The 11118-nt window shown below is 42.4% G+C and overlaps 1 protein-coding gene across 1 annotated transcript in view; it reads left to right on the top strand.

Annotated features, from left to right (window-relative positions):
- Window positions 1-149: 149 nt before the first annotated feature.
- LOC122167873 (multiple C2 and transmembrane domain-containing protein 2-like) overlaps window positions 150-11118 on the top strand; it is a gene marked incomplete at its 3' end in the record, with an annotated part of 33365 nt that continues 22396 nt past the window's right edge. The window contains exon 1 of the mRNA XM_042832754.1: window positions 150-225. The remainder of the gene's footprint in view (window positions 226-11118) is intronic.

Below are 11118 nucleotides of genomic sequence, written 5' to 3'. Positions count from 1 at the left end.
GGGGGGGGTGCTGCGATAACCGCAGGAGGTGCTGGGAACGGCCCCCGCCGGACCGCGGCGGAGGCGGGGGAAGCGCGCAGGGAGGCGGCGGTGGCACCGCCCCGGGCCGGGGTGGGAGCGGAGCGGGGAGGAGGAAGCGGTGTTGGTAGCAACACGTGCCCTACGCTGGGCGAGCAGCGCGGGCGCCGAGAGGTCCGGCTGGAGATGGCCGTGCCCGGCTGGCAGGTAACCCCATTCGGTCCCGACGTGAGGCTGCATCTGTTTCTTGTTATCTGCGTGGGGTAAATAAAGTGGCTTCTCTTAGAAATCTAAGTCGCTTGTGGGAGCGGGGCTTTATGCTTCTTTTGTGGGAATGGGTGGATTTTGCCTGTTTTGCGGCTGGTCGAGTTGTTACAGGACTCTGTTCTTACAGCGCTGAAGTATCCAGGGGGAGTAAGTTCGTGTTCGCGGCTCTGCGCTAACTCCGCTCTTTGCTTTGGCTTTGCAACGTGCAGCTTTGGCGATGCAGTGCAAGATACTCGGAGCAAAGCGGTCTGGGTCGTGTGAATGTTTGTTATCTGCATAAGAAAGTTGCGCTAAAAAATGCAAATGCCTTTTAGCCGTTCCCTGATTTGATTCGTCCCATTTGCTAACCGGAAAGGAGTTTAGTTAAGTTTAGGCTGTAGTTAATCAAACCGGTTGGTCAAACAAACAAACCTAAAATAATAAAAAGGGAAAAAGCATTCACACCAATACATCAACGTGGCAAAATTGTGTTAAGAGTATCTTCAAGAGAGGCTTAAGAAGTAAGCCAAAACTCTTTAAATAAAGACGATGAGAAATAATCCGTTTTTTCAGCGGTGTTTGCATAGCACAGCTATAGTAACTGGCAGGGAAATGCTTCATGCCCTTAATGTTACGACACTCACTGGAAGCTAAATTACCTTGACGTGACTTTAAGAAAGTGGAGGTTCTCACCTGGGTATTTTGGTGTTAATTTTTTGGTGATTGAGCCATAGAAGTTGTCAGGTACGCTGAAGTAATTTAGGTTGCCTCAGCAATGATCCTATTGAATGGCTGCTTCTGGCTGTCAGGGTGAATGGGAGCATTTGAGTAATAATCCTGTTTGTTTGATTTCTTGCTGCTGCTCGCTGCTGTCAGCGAGGCAAAAATGCTTTCAGATGGTGGAGGCTGAGGGTGGATTCAGCATGTGCAGCTCCGCTTTGCAATGACTGCAGAAAGAGTTTGAAGAATGTAGTGCAGAAAGGAAAATTTCATTTTATTTAAGATTTTTTTAAAACATGCTTCATTTTCAATAGAGATGGAGGTGTTAGAAGCATCTTTAACTTTGTTGACATTGAAGAAACCATCAAATAGGTTGAATATGTAGGTTATAGAATCACTTGGGTTGGAAGGAGCACATAAAGGCCATCTGTTCCAACTCCCCTGCGCTGAACAGGGACACCTGCAGATCAATCAGGTTGCTCAGAGCCTGGTTCAGCCTGACATGTGCGTGTACATTTGTGTGTATTGAAGCTGTTTATTAAAACCTGAGATGTAACGAGCACCTGCAACTACACTTGGCACAGGTAGGCACCTGAATAGCATGGGGATCCCTAAAATTGACCCCACTGCACAAGGTGGTAGCACAGGGTTGGAGGTTGCTTGTCCCCTCAGCTGTGATAATTACTACCAAGATTGAATAAGCTTCACTGCAAGGAGCATCAGCTGCAAGACTGGATCAACTTCTTTTTTTTTTTCCTTCGTCTTTTGCGTGAGTTTAAGCTGTTTGCCAGGTAACTGTGTTGATGAAATTCCTCTTATTCGAACAGATAATTGTTGATAATACGTGCTCAGGCAAGAATTGTTCCTAAGGATGTTCCTGTCTGTGGTGCTGAGGCCCTCTGGGTTTTGGGGCTGTCTATGGCAAACCAGGTTGGGCTGGCATGCAGCCTGCATCCCGTGGTTACCCCCGCAGAGATTTTTCCAGGCAACATTGTACGTCTGTTTGGCTGGTTTGGTTTAAGTCAGAGTGAATTGCTCATCTCCTTGTCTCTGAAGAGGGTTTCTTGCTGTTAGCTGAAGGTTGCCATCAGACCTCTGCTAGCTGTAGTGAAATTCACGCACGTGTGCAGCAGCTCAAGGTGCTGCCATGACTGGAGAACCTGTCAGTTTCGGTCACTCATCCCTATACTCTGAATTAATTTTAGTGGGGGATTTGAATTTTGGTCTCTCTGAGCGGTCTGTGGAGATGTGGGGCCTTCTGGCTGACTCTGGAGGGAAGAAGGAAGCTTCACCTTGGCGGAGGAGGCCAAAGCATGCTAAATATGCCCTAATTTCCTCTGTACCGGTTCTACCCTTGAGTGGAAAATTGCTCCTGATTTCCTCACATCTAGAGGATTTGTGTTGGCATCCTTCCCACGTTCCCATTTTACTTCAAGTTGTGTTTATTAGACAGCATACATGCAATAGAAGCTTGCTTTTAAGTGACAGGACCGCTTTTCCCCAGTCTATTCCTATCCACATTAAGCAGTTAAATGTTCCCCAGGTCCTGGGGGACTGTTTCTCAAAATGAAATTGCTCTTTGCAGGATTATGAGGTTGTCAGAGACACAAGTGCCTCCAACTTGCTTTCAAATTGAGTATCAGCCTAACAGCTGCACCTGAGAGTGCCTGCTGATGCTGTAACAATCAAGTGATGGAAGAAAAGGAGTTATTTGTTTTCGGGCAGTTTGGGTCTCTAAATTTACACTTTTTTTTGAGGGGGGGTATCCCATGTCCCATGTAAATGAGAATCCTGAATGAGGGCTGTAGAATCATGTGCTAAGAGAAACTGGGCCAAGTTTCCTGTCCAATTGGTCCAACGATTGATCATCTTACTAAATGCTTGGCAATTTCTCACTTGAAGGAATTAGATTGGGTGTAACTACAGGTTTATCAGCATTGCCACAGAGTGGGGTGATTGCTGCGTTGGTGGTTTTGCTCTACCTTAGGCAGCAATTATAAGGAAGTTGTTAATAAAACATTTCATTTGTTAGCTCTGCTCCATCTTCCCTGGGTCTCCAGTACTGTGCAAGTAGTAGGGCACTGTGGATGCACTGTGTGCCTGTCCTGCTCCTAAGGTGAGGAGGACATAACTTCTGAAAGCAAACTGTGCTGTTGCCACCCACGTTATAGCTTGTCTTTCTGTGCTAGGGCAAATACCTTCGCCTGTGTATTTTCATTTGTACTGACTCATCACGTAGCTGTGCTGATGTAAAGCAAGTTCCTGCTAAAAGTATTTGGGAATTACAAGTTCTGTTATTGTTCATTAAAAATGCAGTCCTTAAAAGAAGGCAAAACCTCACACAGACAGTTGGAGACAAGCTGAAAACCATTTGACCTGTCTCTTCCACTTTAAAATTGCTCATTATTTCATATAACTCAGAATCTGAAGTGAGAATAAATGGCAAAAGTTCAGTGATTTTTTTTTTTTTTTTTTTTTTTTTTTTTTAAATCCTGAGTTTCTTGTCAGTGAAAGGAGATACTGGTTTACACACATAACTTACCCATGGAACTCAGGAGTGCATAGTATTCCTTTTGCTTATTCTAAACGATTTTCTAAACTTTTAAGACAAATCCATGCAGGAAAGTGTTCTAGAGATGTTAACCTCTAAGCTGCAGATATGATTTCTAGCTGAAGCAGCCCCTAAATGACAGATTTCTGGAAACGAGGAGATTATTTTGCAGGTGGAGTCTGTATGACTTGCTGATCTTGTATTCTTTTCTCTGAGCATCTGCTTTTGGTCAGAGTTAGAGGCAGCTTATTGGGCTGAAGTGGCATTTGGAGCAATGCAGTCCACTTACACCCTGCATGGGACAAAAATTTGGAGAGATTATTTTCAGGTTACCATTACTTTGCCCAAAATATATCCCAACAGGTGAATGTTGGATGCAACTTCGATTTTCAAGCTTAGGTGAAATCTGCAGGGGCGTGCATAGTACAGTGTCCTTAAATTTTGATCAGTTAGCTGTTTATGACCTTCTGCAAATTAATCTGACGTTTTGCCAGGTTGCCCTGCAGCTGCAAAGTTTCATTGTTTTGTCAATGAAATAATTGAATTATTTTGTGAAAATCAGAAGAATGTTAGATTTTTGCTGATGCCACCTTCTGGTAAGCACTGCACCAGGGCTGATGGTGGCAGATTGTGCCTGTGCTTTCCATTGACCTCAGCTGTTGTCTAAGAAAAACAGACCCTTGAGCTGGGAGCCTTCAAGGCATCGTGTGGAATTTGTGCTGGAACACTTCCAGCTTGGATGTGCATGTTTCCAGCCTCCTTGTCACCAGAGAGAACCCCACTTGTGTAGGTGGGGTGCATGGGGCGGCCGCCTTTTGGTCTCACAGCATTGCTTGGTGTTAATGCTTTCTGATAGTCCTTAGCTGCTAGTAGTTAAATGCTTTCTTTTGGTTTCTTGGTTAATGCGTGGAGAGTTGAGTTAGATTGATGCAGAGGATGACTTTTCTGCTTGCTACATTGGTGCTTGTTTCGTATGTATTTACACAGATGATCCTTGCTAGCTTGTTTTCATGTTCCGACAAGAACAATTTGCTAAAATACCAGTAAGATAGTGACATAGATTTTAAAATCTTTTTGTTGTTACTTTGTTTACCTTCTAGATCGGGGCGGCGCGAAGCATTTGTTTCCTTCCTTTCTGGAAAATACTTGTACCCTTGACCATTCTTCCTGTTACCCACTCCTAGGAGCTCCATTTGTATACTGCAAAGTAAATTCTGCTTCAGTGAAGTCTTTAGGTTGATACAGCCTTCATTGTTTCAGAAATTCTTGGAATTGGGTGGCTTTGCTGCCTTAAAATCAGAGATAAAATCTAACTTAGAGAGAGTTCCAGCTCCATATAATGTGATAAATTAAAAGATAAAATCTCTGTGGGATTTTCTAGCAAGTGCTTTTATTCCTTTTTTGCTCTTAAATATAGGAGAACTGCTCAGGAACTAAGTTTTAGCTGGGATATGGCATGTAATCTAGGTTTTTTGGTAATCTCCTTACAGAGATGAGTGAAAATGAGATGGCTATTACAACTTAAGCAGGCATTTGTTGTAATGTCACTGATGTGGAAGTAATGATTTGGAGCTGTTGGTGAGGACTGGCAGAATTTCTCAATTCCTATTACCATGGCTGTGATTTTTTTTCTTTTCTAAACCTGGCTTATTTGGCATTAAATGGGAAGGGGTGATGGTGGTTTCTGCACTGAAATTTTATTGCAGACCAGTTCCCCTTAACGTCAAGCCCTGTTGCATCTGATGTTTTTGACAATTTCAAATGAAAATATCCACATAAATTGAAGTAACACAACTCAGTTCTTTATCGCTGCTTTCAAGTGGAATGTTTTCTGGCATCTTCCCTCATGGGAAACATCTGCAGAAGCAAATGACAAATCATTAATGTTAATTCAATAGCCAGCTTTGTTCCAGGTTTCTTGTACTTGGAAACAATTAACTGTAGAGTTTTGTTTTGCACCGTTTTCTTTTTTCTTTTTTATAAGTACAAGTATTTGATCTCTTATGCTAGTGGATTTCTCAGAACTGATTGTGTGTTTATATTCTAACTCCCTTTTCCCTGCTCAAATAACGGTAATTGCGATGATACTGTTGTGGTTGGGGTGTGATTCTGTGTAAGTGGCTGCATTATGTTTAACTTGATAAAACTATAATTTGGTACACAAAGCTTATTACATGCTAGGTGAGGACATGTGAGTTTTGGATTGGAGCCTGCTTCTTCTGATTCAAGAAGGATTCCTGTTTTTAACATCCACTAAACAATGCTGGATGTCTCATAGTCACATTTAGCCAAAAAAAAAAAACACAAAAAACTATCTGGTCTTTGATAGTAATCAAATGAAAGATCAAGCATTCATCTATTTAGGTGCAGAATTTGTTTGAACCAGAAAACCTCTTAATCTATTTAGGTAACTGCAGGCAGTTCCCATTTCAGGACGCTTGTCAAATTACCGCCTCTTGCCTCTATTTGTTAGGCACAGATAAATGGGATCTGGATAGCGCTTAAATCCTTTAAAAGAATTACTGCATCTTCAAAAGGTTTTTATTGACAGCTGTTGCAAAAGCTTTGTTTATGAGCTCTAAGTGGTTGTAATCTACAAAGAAGAATAGGGAGTTTTGTAATGATGCTAGCTGTATTAAAGCAGCTTTTGGTTAGCATTTGTAGGAAGTAAATAGCACTGATTCATCAACTTTGCTTTTTGCTTGTTAATTGTAGGGTAGGCGATATTAATTTAGGCAATTAAAATTTAGTGGAACGTGTGAATGGGGCATGGTGATGATCACTGGACTGGTTGGTTTGATCTGCTCTGAATCTCCTGTCTGAAGCTGAATATACGTGAAAGAAGAATTAGAAACGCCCTGTGGTAATGCTGTGAGCAAATGTGCAATTGGGCAGTGTGAGAAAGGTGCTGCAGGCATGCTGAAGGAAAAATATTTCAGTTTTACTAAAATTTGCCCCACCTCACCTGGTGAATTTACCTTGGGTGAGTCAAGTCCTTTGGTGTTTTTAAGAGCTGTATAAATTGCTTGGAATTTTTCACGTGAATGAGTTGGTTTGGACATAAATTTTGTCTCTGTGGGTCCTTCACCTGGGTACAGCATGGGGATGTGAGAAGCTCTCCAGCTGGGGTTTGTGTTCTTCAGTCAATCTGATATCACTGAAATGGATTAAAATCCAGCAAACTGTGGCTCTTGAATAAAAGTATTCAAAATACTGTTCTGCTGAAGTTTAGGTGTCTCAGGCCAACAGATGAAGTAATCACCCTGTTGGCATTCAGTGGGAACGGACGATGCTTATAAAGATGCTCTTCAGACAGTCCTAGACAGGACAGAATATTTTGGAAAGTTTTGGGTTTAAAACAAAGAACAGTGAAGAAAATTGCCAGTGACATCAGATTGAATGACCAGAATGACAGTGTAATGTCAGTGAGCCTAATTCCGACAGAATGCACTGCCTGCAGCTAGCTGCAGGGAGGACAAAGATGTGCAACATCGAAGCTCTTCAGGGGGCTTTGTCATATAAATGAACTATCTCAAAAGATCTAAAAGCGAGTTTTTAAGTTACCTGATACAAACAGTCTTTGTGTTTCGGGTAGCTTTTCTGTTTAAGTCATTACTGGGATGCACCAGAATTAACACCATATCACTTCACCGTAGTGTTGAGGCTCTCTGAACTTACGCAGCTAAAACCCTGAATGGTTCACTTCATCCTTGCATTAAGTGGCAGCAAACCCATATATTTTATTTTTTTATCCTTTTATTCGATCTTCTGATAGTTACTGGAACTGTAGCTTGTGGTTTTCCTGAGATTGATGTCAGTCTGTAGGGGTTTCAGCTTTAGCAAAGTGAAAAACTGGTGTGTAGACTTGGATAGGGTCAGTATGTGATTGCTAACAGATGAGAGTTAAATTTACCAACTTTGTCTGGTCTTCTCAATAGGAAAATTGTGCTGTAACAGAACCCAGAGACAAGTTGCGTATTTCTTGTTCCTGGAGGCTGAAAACTCAAATGGTGTATGGAAAGATAAACCTCAAGGTTTCACTTCTGTGAGAAATGGCGAGTGGTTAGAGAGACACCAATGCTTAGTCTGTACAATAAAGAAAAAAGAAGTTGAAAGGAGTCGTTAGGTTTTTCCTGCCAATTGCATGCTGATCATCTTACTGCTACATCACTTGGAGGGATGGTGTGACAGGTTTTAGTTGCATGCTTTTGCTTTTTAATATTTAAAGTAAGACATTACTGTCTGTCTAGGATGAATCCATTCCCCAGAGCACAGGTATAAATAAGTAGGATGAAGCTCCTTCACTCCAGAATGAAGGCATCCTGATGCATGTGCTCACTTCTCTATCATGTCCTGCTTATTACCCAGAAGCCAGGCTGGTGTAAGCGAGAGAAATTTTCTTGGCATTTACAGTTAGTTTGTATTATAGCTCTTTTCCACATTTTAACCAAGTTAAATGTATTGCAGCATGTATTTAGGAAGTTAGCAATGCACCTTATGGCTTACTCTTATTATCGAAGTTCCTGTCATTTTCAGAAGCACAGCATTGCTGATATGATTTTCTTCTAAACTTATCAGCAGGTGTACTGATCCTTGCTACCTTATGGCCAAGGAATGCCAAAACAAGGCTTTCAAATGTGTGTATTTCCAGGAATCTTTCCCTAATAATTTTCTTCTCCTGTCTTATTATTTTCCTTAGTTTCTTATCTCAGTGTCTTTCAGAGTTGAATTTTGGAGTAGCTGAGCCAAATTATGAAGCTTCATAGACTGCTCAGGTATTAGCTTTCCACTTAAATGATCATGACTGTAACATGGGCATAAGCGTGCAGTAGTTCTCAGTGCTCAAGCTTAATTTCTTGGGTAGCTGAGCATTGGGCCTTACAGCAATGCTGCCCTAGAAAAGCACATCAGAGAGTTGTTTTGTGTCCCTCCAAAAACACTTGTCTGAGGTATTTATCATATGGAGATCAGAAACATATTTACTGTGGCTGTGAATGAGCTCCCCCTGCGTGGAGGATCTGATGACTGCTTTGCTGAACGCGAGACATTTGTTTTATTCTTCACTTAAACTTCCTTGTGATTCTAGGTTCTCCATTTCACTTGTAGTGTGGTGGCCATCCATCATTGTCTCTGTGCTGTTATGTGGTCACACGTCGTGTTCTGGGTTGTGTGACAGCGTGAGAAATGGCACTGAAAGCCTCAACCATTTCCTTTCACCAAAAGCTTCCTGGAGGATTCATTCTCTGCAGCTTTTCCAGTCTCATCTTTCCCAGTGGCAATGCCTGATGCAATATACCTAGATGCAAGGATTTGCTGTGCAAAGGCTGGTGGTTCTTACCAAGCTAGCATCAAGCCCTTTCTTCTGATAGAAGGTGTTCAGTTTGTGCCCCTTTGGTAAACTGTCATTACGGGATTGTGCAGAGCTTTGAATAGATCTTTTCTCTGCAGCCACTGACTCTTCATAAGTGGTTTGACAGTGATGGTGGTTATTTAGGGAGCACACACAAGTGATTTGCATATAAACACAAACTTTTTGGTTAAAAAAAAAAAAAAAAAAAAGATACTTCAGTGCTTGTAAAAGGCGCTGCCTTTCTGGGCCTCCTCTGGAAACGAGTCTCCAGTTTCCTTCCTAGGTTTGTTTTCCCTGTGAGTTATGCAAAGGGATGATCTATTTCTGTGAACCTCTTGTTACAAAAATATACTTCTTGTTATGAAGGAGGCGATCAGCTTGAAGGGGGGAGTGAGGGAGGAGACTGCAGGCCTGAATTCCCTCTGGAGCTGCTGGAACACGTGGTGCTGCCTTTCTTCTCTTGTACTGCTCCTCGTGTGAGCCATGGCAAGCCTTCCATTTTTCTATGTATTCTAGATGTCACTCTGCCAGTACCTGCTGACTTCACACATCACTCCTCCCCCTTGCTGCATCCCTCTTCTCATACTCCTGGGTGCGCTCTGCTCCAGGTACCACATTTCCAGGGGTGTGATTGGAATCAATGTGGCAAGTTAGAGAATCCAGTTTTAAGGAAACATTCCACTTGCTGGCCTGATCTCTGCACATGGCACAGTGCCTTTGAGGAGCAGCATTCCAGGATTTTGCTTGGGGTGTGATTTGATGTGCACAGCCCCTCCTGTGATGGATGGCTGCAGGAGGCAGAGCTTCGTGCCCAGGTGTCCCTGGGGAGGTGTGATGCTTGTTGGGGAATGACATTATAAAGAATGTATCTGATTGTAGCACCTTAGTGCAGTCCTGCGAATTAGATGGAAAGAGGCCTTCTGGCATGCGCAGGTACAATTGCAAGTGAAAATATTTTGAAGGAAATTGAAAGAGTGGAAGGAAATTGTGAAATATTTTTAGAAAAATGCAGCCAAGCGCTTCCTCCTTCATTTCCCCGCATACACACTCATCATTTTTCTTTCGTTTCAGAATAGGCAGAAACAAACCGAAAGCAGTACTTACACAGCTGTAGTCAGGTGCAGGCTTTTTTTTTTTTTCTTCAGCAGCTTTCACTATCAGGTACTATCTTAAGGTGCTTGAAGCAGCTGGTGGGTCTGTTACTTCTACTTACTGTCTGCTTGTAAATGGTCAGATGAAAGCTCTGCAGATTGTGCAATGGAGTTGGAACATCCTTGTTCATTTCATATCAGAAATGGAGGAAGATACGTGCTCGTTTTGTGGTTTTGTTAAGATGGAGTTGATAGTGTTTGAGCAAATTGAGAAATGAAAAGCCAGGCATGGGATCCAGATACCCAGAGCCTGAAAACCGTGTGGGATCTGAGGAGGATCGAGGTACAACATAAAAACCAACAACCATAATTAAGGAGAGTTTTATTCAAGATGCCTTGATTGCACAGAACAAACATTCTTCTTAAGCTTTGTGTTTTGCTTTAGTTCTATGTCCTTCTGCAGCAAAAACCGTAGGATTCTTCCTTGTATCGAGAGAGTAAGTTTCCTTTGGTTATCTTATTTCCATTCAAGCATTCAGTTAACAAAATTGTCTTCTGTGAGCATGAGTTTGGCATCATCAGGTCATATTTTTAAAAATTCTGCATCCTGGTGTGCTTTGCCAATGAATCTGTAACAGTAGCACAGATTGACATGGATGGACTTGTGTTATCTGAAGCCCTGAAAGGGAAACCTGAATCCAAACACAGTGGCAAGATTTGGGAGCTGGCCAAGACCTGACTCTGCTTTTGCAGCTGCGTGTGCAGTGGAGATGTTAGCTACACTTTAGCAGTGTGCTCCCTTTGATGCTTGTTAGTACTAAAAATAATTCTGATACTGATTTCCCCAGGGTAATTAGCCTGTGCAGAATCAGACTGAGATTAGACTTCTGGTGCTGTCACAAATTTAAAATCAGGTATTTACCCTGCACTGCAGGGTGTGGATGCAGGAGGAAAGATGTGTCTCACTTGTTGTATATTGTCATGTACGTATCCAATACAGTGACCCTCTCTAGCTTGTGCAGTCATCTCAGGTGAAAGGCCTTAAGCCCACCTCGATCAGATTTCTGTTTTGGACTTGTTTTTCTCTGCAAAAGAAGCCCCAGTGCTTGAAGTTCTTGATAACCCAAGAGATGTGCAGATGT

This window comes from Centrocercus urophasianus, unplaced genomic scaffold (assembly GCF_019232065.1).
Source record: "Centrocercus urophasianus isolate 14NV4802_14NV808 unplaced genomic scaffold, USGS_Curo_1.0 seq_395, whole genome shotgun sequence".
Classification (NCBI taxonomy): Eukaryota; Metazoa; Chordata; class Aves; order Galliformes; family Phasianidae; genus Centrocercus; species Centrocercus urophasianus.
The sequence above is the reverse complement of the archived record's forward strand: the minus strand, read 5'-3'. Positions and strand labels throughout refer to the sequence as shown.